Raw genomic sequence first — 14,382 nt, forward strand, 5'->3', positions numbered from 1 at the left:
TAAGCTACACCTACAGACCACACTTCTTGCAAGGCCTAACAAACCGTAATGCGCGAGACACGCATTAAGTTATCTTGCCGTTGTTAGTCGACTGCATTGTCACGTGGGTTTCTGTTCCATGGATTTCTGGACCACATCATTCGCCGGCCGCGTTTCGCTCAAGGTCCCAGCACAACGAGACACTTTAAGCGGTCCTGAACCACATTTCCAACTATATATGGAAAAACAGACCTCACAAAGTTGCACAAAACGTCGCAGAACATTGCCACTATTCACATTATTGCCATTCATAGCTTCAATTTCCTGGTGGTTAGTAAAGGTAAAAAAAAGGGAAGCCTAGAAAAAGGAAACGAAATCGAAGTAAAATAGAACAGGTGGTTTCGTATCAAACAAACACAGTGAATAAGTACAGAAACAGTACAGGAAGCAAAGATCCATTAAGCATGAAATATTGTCATCTTACCTGTTAATGTTAGACAATACCACACAACGGCTGGTTGGAACGCTCATAAGAAAAACGGGGCATTTGGTACGACACTGTTTTTCGAATCCCCTTCCTAACGCCTTTAAGATGGTTCGTAATAAATTTCATTATTATAATGCATACTCAATTTCGCTATTTTACTAAGTAGTAAGCGGACGTTTTGTTACTGTCTACTCAAGTACGCCCAGATTCTGATAGATGTGTCAACATCACCTTGACATAACAGTAAGCTCACGTGGAATGTAAGTACGCAAACAGTAATTGAAATGACGCACACGGTTAAAAGTAAGAATTAAGCAGAGAGTTTATATCGGCAGCAAGCTACAAAATACACATTGCCGTAAAAACAGGGAAAAGGATACAAAGGCTTAGGTAACACACAGGATGCAGAAGAAGCATAGATAAGAAAGCAGTTTGCTAACAATCAAACTATGATTTTAAAATCTCTTTGAATAAATATAGCAGCAACAACAGTAAACGTTATGAGCCAAGATGCCTTCTGTAAGGTAAATGCTTGTTCTATTAGATTTAGCATGGATGCAGGTGGTGCTATAGTTGTCTGAATCTTATGTGCATATAAGTGAATCCCATCACATGTAAGTTGAACTTACATCCACAAGATCCTTCAAATCGCTGATGTGTGACTTCTTGACGAAGCAACGTGCACGAAAAAAATCGATTACGACACTATAGCTCCATCAGATATTGCGCAATTGTCACCATACGCATGTGAGTACGCGCAGCAGGACAATGTATAAGAGTAAGTGTCATGGCACTGACACAACTAAAAAATTCGGAAGATCCCACGTACCGAGGGAGTCGATGTTATGCGAAGCATGTGGCGGGTAGGTGACTGTGGCGTAACTTTTTTTACTGAGCGACACGTTACAAAATGACGCTAAAGATTTGTATATATTATATACGCACACATATATATGTTGAAGAGCCGCATATGTGTTATATAACCAGTTGTTTACGGTTGGGTAACGCTGCCAATGGCAACGTGGGTATTACCAACACCAGAAGCGGTAAGCTGATATGTATTGCTTATACGTGTCCCGGGAACGCACGCACGTTTCACGAACCCGTGTGCATGTGTGGAAGAAGTTCTTGACAGTTCTTGAACAAGGGCATCATCACCATGATCAGTAAGCACCAGCAGCTGGTCATGACTTGTTATAGGATCCGGTCGTGATCGTGGTGACGAGGGGTCCATGTGTAGTGTGATGACAAAGAACGACACTGGGGTACGGGCGTACGGGCGCGGGGGGAGCTGATCGAGGCAGAGGAAGAAGAGAGGCAGATTAGAACAGCTTGCCCGAGAAACGGGTGTTGTCTCTGTCTGAGTTCATTACAATGGCGCAGTCTACGACAACTGAACCTTAAGGCTGAAGCCACCTGTAAGTGCTCGTAGGCCGTCGGCGTTGCGGGTGTCTCCATCGAAGGAACGCCGTCCACGCTTCCTCGCTCATGGACACCAGGACCCTACTTCTGCCGGTAGAACCTGTGCCACCATTCGAGGACGGCGTCCAGGCTTCCTCGGTGGCCAAAGGGCAGGTTTACCCCGGCGCCGTCACGACAGCGTACGGCCTCCTGTTGCCCGGGAACGCTGTTCACGCTTCCCGTGGCGACAACCTGTCGCTCAGGACTTCCTCGGCACCTGAGCTGCTGAGGGGTGCTGACCAGGTGCCCACTGGCAAGGATCCCGCCGCAGTGAGCACAGGGACCACTACCTCCTCGGGCGTCACCGTTGGCTCCGCGTGCGGATCACCTGAAAGCGCCGCCGAGCTTTCCCGTACTATAGCGCGTCTCCGCGTCACGGTCAACGCCTTGACAGCGTCGAGCTCTGCGCTGTTTCCTGCGATCGTGCCGGAATTGTGCGCCATCAACGCTATGTTGGATATAGCCGCCTCACACGACCTTGAGGCGAGCCCACCCAAGCAGCGCAGCGAGTTCCGGTGTACTCTCACGCAGCTCTCTAACCAACTGGGCTGCTTAGCGTCCGCGCTGTCCGGTTTTTCGCCTGCCGTCCGACCACCGCCGGCTGCCTGCGAACTACAGGAGTTCAACGGCTTTGAGGAGGACGCCGACAACTGGGTAGCAACCGTGAACGCTCTCGGAGCTCGCATGGCGTGGACGGAAGAGCAGAAGTGGTGTGTAGCCATAGACCGCCTTCGAAATGGTGCCGCGGCGTGGCATAGGTACGAAGGCGCACGGCAACAGTCCTGGGCGGAGTGGAGCTTCAAGCTCATTGCTGCGTTTGGCAGGAATCCCTACTACCTCTCTGCCACCACCCAGTCCATCCTGACCGCCACCGCCGACGGAGCTGAGGAGAGATTTCACCTCCATGCTTCAGCTGTGCGCTGCAGTTTACCACTTGAGCATTCAGGCTCCGCGACGGTATCCGACACGCGTTCATCACAGCCAGAGTCCATTACCGAATACGGACCTCGGGAAGGGCGTCACTCCGACCACGCATCAGCCGGGAACCTTCCCGACTGTGCAGATGTGCCCTGCAATACCTCCAGGGAGTGCTTGGCGTTCCGCCAAGCGGGAGGCACAGAAACATGCTGCAAGGTGGGCTTCGCGGTTCGGATCTCACATTCCGAATCGGGATCCACCTCACGAACATCCTTGCAAGCGACCAATACCACCTCAAAGTCGGAACTGTCGGAGTCGCGGTCCCCCAGTTTATCTTCGCTCGTAGACATGGAGCTCCGACCGCCTGTACAACTACGATTACAGAGATCAGACTTCGCAATGAATTTCCATAACCGGGTGGACGTTCCAACACCACAACCTGACCTGCACTCAGATAGCAGGAACATCCTCTCTGACCAGTTGGCGCCACATCCGCAGACTTCGCAGCAGTCACTGGCCGAGTGTGGGAGCGTTTCGGCAGACGGAGCCGGCACCGACCATTCCGGCTACATGGTGTGCGAGCTTCCTGAAGATGACAAGCGCGCCATTCTGACTCCCGGAGTACCGCCTGAACGCCGCATTGAAGACCACGAAGGCAGTCTCGTCGCCATAGAACTAACCACTCATCGTTCGGAGAGTGACCAACTCGGCCAAAGCATCGAGGTTCCGGCGAACAACTGCAACGACTGCGGCGTGGGACCCAGTAATGATTGCGTTCACACGTATAAATGTGGTACGGAGCCACCGAAGATCATCTTTCGTTGTGGTGACCGCAGAACAAAGAAGGGCGATGACAGCAAGGAAGAGAGAGCTGCGTCGCATCACGATAATCACATCCCGCAGTCTCTCCGAGCTTACACGCATTCTGTGTTGCGCAAGTATTTTCCGGCTTGGCATGCAAGCATAGATAAAAACCACGCAACCAAACTGAGACGGCATAATCGTCTGCTAGGCGTGCGACGACCACTGCATCACACCCAGTGTCGCCCACCCGAGGCACTTCTGGCCGATCCCCAAACCGAGTTCCAGCATGGTTGGGACCGTCCACCGCGATGCAGCCAACACCGTCCACCAGAGGCACTGTCAACAGCTCCGCGCGCTCGCAGTCATGGCCGAGTGTGATTACAAAGAACGACACTGGGGTACGGGCGCGCGGGGAGCTGATCGAGGCAGAGGAAGAAGAGAGGCAGATTAGAACAGCTTGCCCGAGAAACGGGTGTTGTCTCTGTCTGAGTTCATTACAGTAGTGAAGTATGTGGTATAGTAGAGCTGTTTATATTCGTGGATGCCTCGGTCATTTTGTCGACAAATTATCTGTCGACAGAGCCGGCGACATGTCCGAACCTGAAGCCACCCTTCGTGTGGTGAGGTATAGGCCGTCGAGGCTGGCAGGCCTGGATAGTGCTACGTAGACCAACTTCAGTGGATGGTGTTTGTCGTATTCGTAGACTACCTGGGCGTATGTGGCCTACGTAGCCTAGTCTACAAAGCGGCTGTTAATTAATCTGGCATCATCCTCGGTCAGCATGAGGCCATCGCCTAGCCTCGTAAGAAATGAAGAGGACGCTGCATCGTTCTGATGGACGAAGTGCACTTTACGGTGCGGTGATGTGGATATCATATGTATCTTTCGTTAATGTATTCTTCCGGGGTCGAGCAATGCTTCAATATAGCTTCCTGAATCATAGGAATACAGATGTAATGTTTATTAGACTGCTATAAAAGAGGAGCCAACAATGGAACTACAGACGTTCATCTGATATGACGCCTGCATCGTAGGAGTACACATCGTAGGAGTATCATGTAGTGTTTGTTGCTGTCTTGTAAAATTAGATAGCCAGCACCACAACCACAGGTGACGTTGCACCGATGGTACGCCTGCGTAGGCTGTTTTTCCAAACCAGTTTATAGACCTGGCGTGGCTCTGTGGTAGAATACCTGATTGCCACGCAGAATGCTTGGGTTCGATTCCTGCTGGGCTCCTAGTTTTTATTCTTTCCATTCGTTGAGTCAACGCTGCCGATGTTGGTTTTCCTTAACGCTCTAGCACTTAAGTTACCAATGTCTGTTCTCGCCGTTCCTGGGTAGATATAAACTGTCAATCACCTGTGGCGCATACCCGTACACCGCGGCCCGTGGTAAACGGGTATGTGCCACACGTGTCTAGTGGAAAGGGTTTGACGACGTACACGACAGGATTTTAACGTTATTCATGTCATGTCCCGGCAATCATATTCGTCAAATCCTCTTACCCTCCATTGCAAATTTTGGTCTACACCAAGTTAAGGAGGCGATCATGACAGCACCCAGACGTAGGCGGCTAGATAGATAGATAGATAGATAGATAGATAGATAGATAGATGCGTAGATAGAAACGCTCAAAATGCCAGAGGTTCGCTAAGAAATGCTTCGCATTTAAAAACATGGCTGATCCCACTGCCATAGGAATCGGTATAACATGAAAGTGAAACGTGTCTTCACAGACGTAGTTGAGCGTTTGTTGTGCATTCATTCGCCCCAAGCGCGAAGGAATGAATGCTACAGCAACAAATTTAATGTCACGCGAAGAACGGCAGGCAGCTCGAAACTTGCAACGCGCTGCTCAAACAGAAAGGGCGCACGGAACGAACATACACAGGATGAGCGCGAACTAACTGTCAAAATTGTAACATTTCTGTGTGAGCAGCAACGATGACAGCCACTGCGCCACCACCCGCGATCGTGATGCAGCAGCCAAGGGAGCCGCCGATCTTTCGGGGATCATCATGTGAGGACCCAGAGACGTGGCTCGAGTCGTACGAGAGGACTGCGGCCTTCAAAAACTGGGACATCAGCGACAAGTTACGCTATGTGTACTTCGCTTTGGAAGACAGCGCCAGAACGTGGTTCGAGAACAGGGAGTCTACCCTGACAACGTGGGACATCTTCCGGAGCAGCTTCCTCGCAGCGTTCACAAGCGTCGTGCGAAAAGAAAGGGCCACCGCATTACTGGAGACACGGGTCCAGCTCCCGAACGAAAAAGTAACAATCTTCGCGGAAGAAATGACCAGACTCTTCCGCCACACCGACCCTAACATGGCCGAGAAGAAGAAGGTCCGTTTCCTCATGCGAGGAGTAAGACAAGAGCTCTTCGCTGGGCTCATGCGGAACCCACCGAATACAGTCCAGGAATTTGTCTCCGAGGTCACAACAATCGAGAACACGTTGGAAATGCGCAACCGGCAGTACAACCGCCGCTTGATCCAAGACAGCGCAGCGGTTCCAGCTATCCGCTCCGAAGATCTCCGCGAGACCATAAGGGCCGTAGCGCGCGAAGAACTTCGTCGAATGTTCCCGTCTTGCCAGCCTCAAGATGCCTCGATCGCAGAAATCGTCCGACAGGAAATCCAGCAGTCGCTGGGCGTCCCTGAGTCAGCGCAGCCGCAGCTGCAAGCAATGAGCTACGCTGCTGCAGCCCGACGCAACCCCCCCCCCCCCCTCGCCCACGTCAAGACGCCGCGCCGACCTAGCAGTTCCGCCGCGAGGCACCACCGCCGCCACCACCGACGTCATATCGCCCGCCAACCGGCCAGCGATACACGCCGAGGAAGACCGACGTTTGGCGCGCCCCTGACAACCGCCCGCTCTGCTACCACTGCGGGGCCGGCCCCACGTACCGCCGCTGCCAGTACCGACAGATGGGGCTACGCGGATTCGCCGTCAACGCGCCGCACCCGTAACCAGGCGAACGCTCTCGCGACATCGACCACTACCTCACCGGAGCACAGTGGCAAGAACGACGACCTTCCCGCTCACCGTCTCCAGGCCGCTACATGTCACCGCACCACGGGCAGTACACTGGCTTAAACCGGGGCCGGTCGCCTAGCCCGTATCCGGGAAACAAAGAGCAGCAACCAATGGAGGTGCGGTTGCTGTACGACTAAATGCCGAAGATCCTCCGCGGCCTCCGACGACGACAACGCGACAAGACCCGCAGAACGCGACGCGAAGCAGACGAAGCCCTGCCGACGAAATCTCGCGGACTGAAGACCTGACGACGCAGCATCGAAGCACCGCAACAAATTGACGCAGCCGTGATCCGACGCCGCGACCTAACCGCAACGCAAGGCGACGGACTAGCGAATTCGACGTTCTCATCGACGGCCACAACGTCACCGCTGTCGTCGACACTAGGGCCGACTATTCCGTCGTCAGTGGGCCATTCGCCACCAAGCTGAAGAAAGTAAAGACCGCTTGGAGTGGGCCCGAAATCCGGACAGCTGGAGGCCACCTGATAACGCCGATTGGTGTCTGCACGGCGAGAGTCACCATCAATAACCGGACTTATCCTGCGAGCTTTGTAATCCTACAAAACTGCTCCAGGGATGTGATACTTGGAATGGACTTCCTAAGTGACCACGGCGCCGTCATCGACCTGAGGTCTGAGTCGATAACACTAACCTCAGACAAAGCGCTCCCGCCCCACGCGACACCAGGGAACCATGCATTGAATGTGATAGAAGAGCAGGTGACCGTTCCGCCGCGCTCCAGCGTCATTATTTCCGTCGGCACCGAAAAACCTGCGAACCTTGAAGGCGTCATCGAGGGCGATCAGCACCTACTCCTGAACCGTCAAATTTGCGTCGCACGAAGTATATCTGAGCTGCGTGACGGTAAAGCAAAGGTAGTGCTGACAAACTTCAGCCACGAATATAGGCACCACAACATTGGTACGACGGTCGCCTACATTGACGAATGTGTGGCCGCCTGCTTTCGCCTTCTTCGATGCTGCCGAACCTGCTTCGACGAATCGAGGTCCCGAACCAGATTTCGACGTCAACCCGAGCCTTCCGAAGGTCAAGCAAGATCAGCTCAAAACCCTGCTCCTGCAATACAAGGACTGCTTCTCGTCGTCGTCAAGAATTCGACAGGCCCCAATCGCGAAACATGGCATCATAACAGAAGAAAGCGCCCGACCAATCCGTCAGAGCTCGTAGAGTTTCGACACGAGAACGCGAGGCCGTCAAGAAACAGGTCGACGAAATGCTACGCGACGACATCATCCAGCCGTCCAAGAGTCTGTGGGCGTCACCTGTGGTGTTAGTAAGGAAGAAGGATGGGACCCTACGTTTCTGCGTCGATTATCGTCGCCTAAAAAAATCACGAAAAAGGACCTGTACCCTCTCCCACGTATAGACGACGCCCTAGATCGACTCCACAGCGCGAAGTACTTTTCTTCGATGGACCTCAAGACTGGCTACTGGCAAAGTCAACGAGAGAGACCGAGAAAAGAATGCCTTCATAACACCGGACGGCCTGTTCGAGTTCAAGGTCATGCCCTTCGGTCTTTGCCCAGCACCTGCGCCTTCCCAACGAGTCATGGACACAGTATTAGCTGGCTTGAAGTGGCAAACTTGCCTTGTTTACTTGGACGACGTCGTTGTGGTTTCCTCGAACTTCGACGAACACCTCCAGCGCCTTGAATCCGTACTTCAAGCAATCAAGAACTCCGGGCTCACCCTGAAGCCAGAAAAGTGCCGCTTCGCGTACGAGGAGCTCTTGTTTTTGGGTTACGTGATCAGCAAAACTGGAGTGCACCCAGACTCGCAGAAAACAGCTGCCATCGCCGCTTTCCCGCCACCCACCGACAAGAAGGCCGTGCGCCGATTCTCGGCTTTGTCAAATACTTTTCACGGATCATCGAGCCACCAACGCAGCTCACGAAGACCGACGTCGAATTCAGGTGGCAAACAGCGCAAATCGAAGCATTTCATGAACTCAAACGACGCCTGCAGACGCCCCCGATACTTGCGCATTTCGACGAATAGGCTCATACGGAGATTCACGCCGATGCAAGCAGCGTAGGACTCGGCGCCGTCGTTGTGCAGCGGACGGACGGACTGGAAAGGGTTATCAGTTATGCTAGCCGGTTGCTGTCTAAGGCAGAGGAAGCCAACTATTCCACAACAGAAAGAGAGTGCCTCGCCATCACCTGGGCTACGTCACTGTTTCGCCCCTACCTCTATGGCAGGCCCTTCAAAGCTGTGAGTGACCCTCACGCCTTTTGTTGGCTAGCTAACTTGAAGGACCCTTCAGGTCGCCTTGCACGGTACAGCCTTAGACTTCAAGAATTCGACATTAACGTCGTGTACAAGTCCGGAAGGAAACATTCCGACGCCGACTGCTTGTCTCGTGCCCCTGTCGACCCACCACCGCCCGACGACCAGGATGATGACAGCTTCTCGGGAGGCATAAGTGCCGACGACTTCGCCGAATTTCAGCGAGCCGACCCGGAACTGAAGGGTCTAGTGGAATACCTGGAGGGCAGAACCATCATTGTCCCAAAAGTATTCAGGCGAGGATTGGCATCATTTTCCTTGAAAAACAACGTCCTCGTAAAAAAGAACTTCTCTCCGGCCCGAGCCATCTACCTTATCGTCGTATCTTCGGGACTGCGACCAGAAATTCTGCATGCCCTGCACGACGAGCCGACGGCTGGACACCTCGGACTTTCCCGCACGCTCGCACGAGTACAGGAAAAGTACTACTGGCCGCGCCTTGCCGCCGACGTCACTCGCTACGTAAGGACGTGCCGAGACTGTCAGCGACGGAAGACACCGCCCACAAGACCAGCAGGCTTCCTTCAGCCGATCATGCCTCCTCGGCGACCATTCCAGCAGATCGGGATGGACGTCCTGGGGCCGTTCCCAACGTCGACTTGCGGAGATAAATGGATCGTCGTGGCTACCGACTACCTCACCCGCTACGCCGAAACAAAAGCCCTGCCCAAAGGCAGTGCCGCTGAGGTAGCCAAGTTCTTTGTTGAGAGCATCGTGCTTCGACAAGGCGCCCCAGAGGTTCTCATCACCGACAGAGGTACGGCGTTTACGGCTGACCAAACTCAGGCGATCTTGGAATACAGCCACACAAGCCACCACCGGACCACCGCGTACCACCCACAGACCAACGGACTGACCGAGCGTCTAAATAAGACAATCGCCGACATGCTGGCCATGTACGTCGACGTCGAACACAAGACGTGGGACGCCATCCTTCCGCACGTGACCTTCGCGTACAACACGGCCGTACAAGAAACGACGCAGATGACGCCATACAAGTTGGTCTACGGACGGAGCCCGGTAACGACGCTCGACGCCATGTTACGAAACGTGACCGACAGGAAAACATCGACGTGATCACCTACCTACAGCGCGCCGAAGAAGCACGACAGCTCGCCCGCCTACGGATTAGGAACTAGGAGACGACTGACAGCCACCGCTACAACCTTCGACGACGCCACATGGAATACCAACCCGGTGACCGTTTATGGGTATGGACGCCAATACGCCGACGGGGACTTAGTGAGAAGCTTCTTCGACGATACTTCGGACCGTACAGGGTACTTCGACGCCTCGGCGCACTCGACTACGAGGTTGTCCCTGACGGCATTACGAACTCTCAGCGGCACCGTGCGCGACCTGAAGTCGTCCACGTCGTGTGCCTCAAACCATATAACGGGCGTTAGTCAATCTGAGGACAGTACTTTTCCTTTATTATTGCATTTTCTTGCTTGTGCTTATTGTTTGTTGTGCTATCTTGCTTGTGCTTATTGTGTATTGTACTTTCTTGCTTTATTGTTGCATGCATTGGCCACCCCCCCCCCCTCCCGTGTTCTGTTTTAAGCATCGGGACGACGCTTTTTCAGAAAGGGGCATTGCCACGTGCGTTTCTTATTATCGCTTTTGCTGTATTCGGTTTTCGCCCACAAAGACTGTCAGCAATGCTCAGCGCAAACCGCGCCTCATTGTTCGAGAAGCTTCCCGATTATTGTATATCGTTTTGTTAAGATTGCGCGCAAGACGCAAACACTCCAGCTTATTCTATTATAGAGTTTGCGCGGCAACCAGCGATAACGCTGGAATATTCGACGGCACATGTCGACGCGCTTCACCGCTTGTCAGTTGATCGACGGTCGACGCTCTGTTCGCTGCTATCAGTGTATTGCTGTAGTTTGACTTCCAGTTTCCCGGGCACAAGTTCAGCCAAATAAAGAGTTTCATCTCGGACGTGCCCACTGCTGCCGTCATCGACGTCACGACCACGGGACAATATATATATATATATATATACAGTGAAGTGGATCCTCCGTGAGTAACAGTAACAACGGAAGTGTTCATTGCGACAGTTGCGGCCAGAGTCTGGCCTTTATCAGGAATGAAGGTACATATTGCTTGCACTCGTATTTATACAGTCTTGTACAAAAAACGAGAAAGGAAGGAAGAAAGACATACAGAGAGGAGAAGAAAAGAGAAAAAAAGAAAAAAGGGGGAAGAAAAAGAAAAAGAAAAACAAAAATATGAGCTGGAGAAACTTCCAGGGGCCACTGCGCCGTGCAAGTGTCATCGTCAATGCTTATATTTTTGGAAGCATTGCGTTCTGTACGTGTTAGGGTGGCGGTACCTTTAATGTAGACGGCGTGTCTGAATAGCCGCCCACGGGAAAGGCTGGTGTTTGTGGAAGAGCATGTACAACGACTTCCTCGAATATATTCCTTTGTCGTTGTCAGTTGCGCTGTTCGTATATTCAATTATGACCTACCAACTTGCCCAAGTTTCCACGCTTCATAGCTTCATTTCTAGTACAACGGGCTCTTTTTCATGTTCTTTTGCCCCTCCCAGTGTTTTAGTAAGTCGTATTGCCCTGGCTGTTTGCCAAGCTAGGTCCTTTGCCTACTGCATCCGTGTCAAGATCTTGCCTGCTGAGGTAGCATTCCTTTGTGCTGGCTTCACTCCCTCGGTTGGACACGGTGCTCGCATTTGTAAGATTTTACGTTCAGAATGGTTGCGCCAGGCCCGCCTTTGCCGCGATAGCCTCTATCTGCAGCTACAACGTTCGGAAAGGCCCTCGACTGCCAAGAAGAAATGGCGTGAGTTGTCGGCCTTAGCTGACAGCACGACGGAATTCATGTGGCAACACACACTCCGTAGCCTGCGAGCTGTCCCTCCAAAGAAGCCAGCGTTGCGGAAGAACCGCGTACACACCGTTTGTGAATTTGAACTTCCTGAAAAAGTGCGCGATGTTTTGGGACTTGGACCGAAGTTTGCCGTTGAACCTCGAAAAACGCCACAAGAGCTGCTCACCCTCGTACGTCAAGTTGCTCGACGGACCACGGACAGCGAAACGAACAGGTGTGTTTCTGATGGTGTGGACGTTTTAACACGCTGCAAGCCGCCTAGCAGTGCTGTGCTCACTAGGGATGTAGTATCTTTCTTGAAAGCTCAGTCCCTCGCTCTTGTACCTTCTGACAAAGAAGGTGGCTTTGCTGTTTCGCCTTCTGTCTTGTTTAAGAACAAATCCGCCTTGGCTATTAACTCTGTTTTTAAGCCTAGCGACACTGCTCTTGCAAAAGCGAAATTGGAAGCAAAAAGGCTTTGCAAATCTCTCAGCCTAGAAAAAATGGCAAAATTAATTGACAAATCAAAGAAGCTAAGTCTGGACATCTTTTTTACCGCTAAAACGCACAAGATTGACTGCCCACTACGGGTAATAGTATCTGAAAACGGGACTTCGCAAAAAGAGGTCGCCATGTTTTTACAAGAAAAGCTTTACCTACTAACTATTGACGATCCTTTCCTGGTAAGAGACTCGGAGGCGGTTATTAGGTTTTTAAAATCTAATGACGAAGGACTGAAAGCTTTCTCGATAGACGTGAAAGATTTGTATTATTCGCTTCCACACAACACACTGCTTCAGTGCCTAGAAGAATGTATTGACACCTTCGGGTCGTTAGCGTTCCAGAATGCATCAGGCATGTCGGTCCGTGGTTTTCTAGAATTACTTTCGTTTTATTTAAAGTCCACGTTTGCGTCTTGGAATGAGCAACATTTCATTCAAAAAAGTGGCGTGTGCATAGGTTCTTGTTTGGCACCAGTCTTGAGTGACATCTTTCTCTCGCACAAGGACCGCCACATTCAAAAATATCTTGACTTGCATCTAGTTGTGAAGGCCTGTAGGTTTGTTGACGACTACATTGTATTTGTAGATTGTTCGGATGCCGATTTTGAAGTTGTTGTCCCTAGACTTCTCGGTTTGTTTAAGGATCAATTGCTTCCACTAGAACTTACACATGAGCTACCTTCAGGTAATTCTATTAGGTTCTTAGACCTAACGCTCTGTTTTCGGAGTGATCATTTGTGCTGGCTGTTCACACCGAGAAGTGGAAAACCCATTTTACCCTTTCACTCAGCTCATTCAAAACTGATGAAAAGGGGCATCATCAATGTTTGCCTCGTCAACGCTCTTAGGAGGTCATGCCCGCACTCGATGCAACGAAGTTTCAAAGCACAGGTCGAGCGCCTCTTAAGCGCTGGTTACCCGATTGCCCTGATTTCTGCTGTTGCGGAAAAGCTTTTGAAGCAATTCAAATATCAAGGAGGGAAGTCTCAGCCTAAAAATGCGTCAGTTCCTAAGAACTGTGTTGCAGTCCCTTATCTGCATAACGTTGCGCATAGGCTGAAAAAAATTGGGAAACGCGCTGGCACTGTTGTCTTTTCCGCCCCGGAAAAGCTATCGAAGCTTTGTAAGTTGGTGAATCAACCAGCTGCAAATAGAGTAAGATGCTCTGTGAACCACAGAACGCGCTTTGTTCCTTGTGCTACTGGTGTCGTGTATCTTCTTCCGCTTTCCTGCGGTAAGAAATACATAGGGCAAACTGGTAGGTGCTTGAATGACCGCTTAAGAGAGCATAATAACAATGTGCACAATGCGGTTCAAGGACACCTCGGAATTCACTGCCGCGACTGCGGCTGCGTGCCCCTCTTTGAGCGTTGCGAGGTAATAGGCAAGCACCACTCGCAGGCCACGCGTGAGATAATTGAGGCCTATCACATAAGTAAATCTGACGGTACTTGTGTAAGTTCCCCATCAGTTGCGCTATTGCAAAAAGAGATAGCGTATCTCGATCATTTTTAAGATGTGCACTGGTTTCCAGCTCAATCCGTAAAGTGACAAGAGTTTTGCTGGCATTGTATCGCAGTGGTTGTTAACTGCATCCTTCTACGCATGCCCATTTTTTCACTATATATGTACTTCACTCCGCTATTAAATCATTGTTGAAAGTCAGCGCTGTGTGTTGTTACCTTCCTTTGTCCTTGTCAGTTGCGCTGTTCGTATATTCAATTATGACCTACCAACTTGCCCAAGTTTCCACGCTTCATAAAAAAAATGAGAAAGACGCACACATTCCCTTTGTGTGTCTCATTATTTCTCTCAAGTTTTATTAATCTATTCAAGCAGCAAATTACACAAACTACACATGTCGTGTCAACTAATTATCGCAGTGTCACATGCTACTGTTGGCGACGCCAGAGCACAGTCGTCTACGTAGAGGAGCGACTAGCGACGTCACAGCACTGCCATCTACGTAGGGCCATTTTCTCATGTCTGTCATCCCCTCATTCTCTGGGCGCGCGCCCGCGAGAGGAAGGGCAAGCAGCGTT

General features: G+C 51.4%; 1 protein-coding gene across 1 annotated transcript in view; it reads right to left on the reverse strand.

Annotated features, from left to right (window-relative positions):
* Positions 1-14,382, reverse strand: part of LOC119400439 (chaoptin) — a 386,448-nt gene that overhangs the window by 89,023 nt on the left and 283,043 nt on the right. The gene's annotated exons all lie outside the window — the stretch shown is intronic.

Source organism: Rhipicephalus sanguineus, chromosome 7 (assembly GCF_013339695.2).
Source record: "Rhipicephalus sanguineus isolate Rsan-2018 chromosome 7, BIME_Rsan_1.4, whole genome shotgun sequence".
NCBI lineage: Eukaryota > Metazoa > Arthropoda > Arachnida > Ixodida > Ixodidae > Rhipicephalus > Rhipicephalus sanguineus.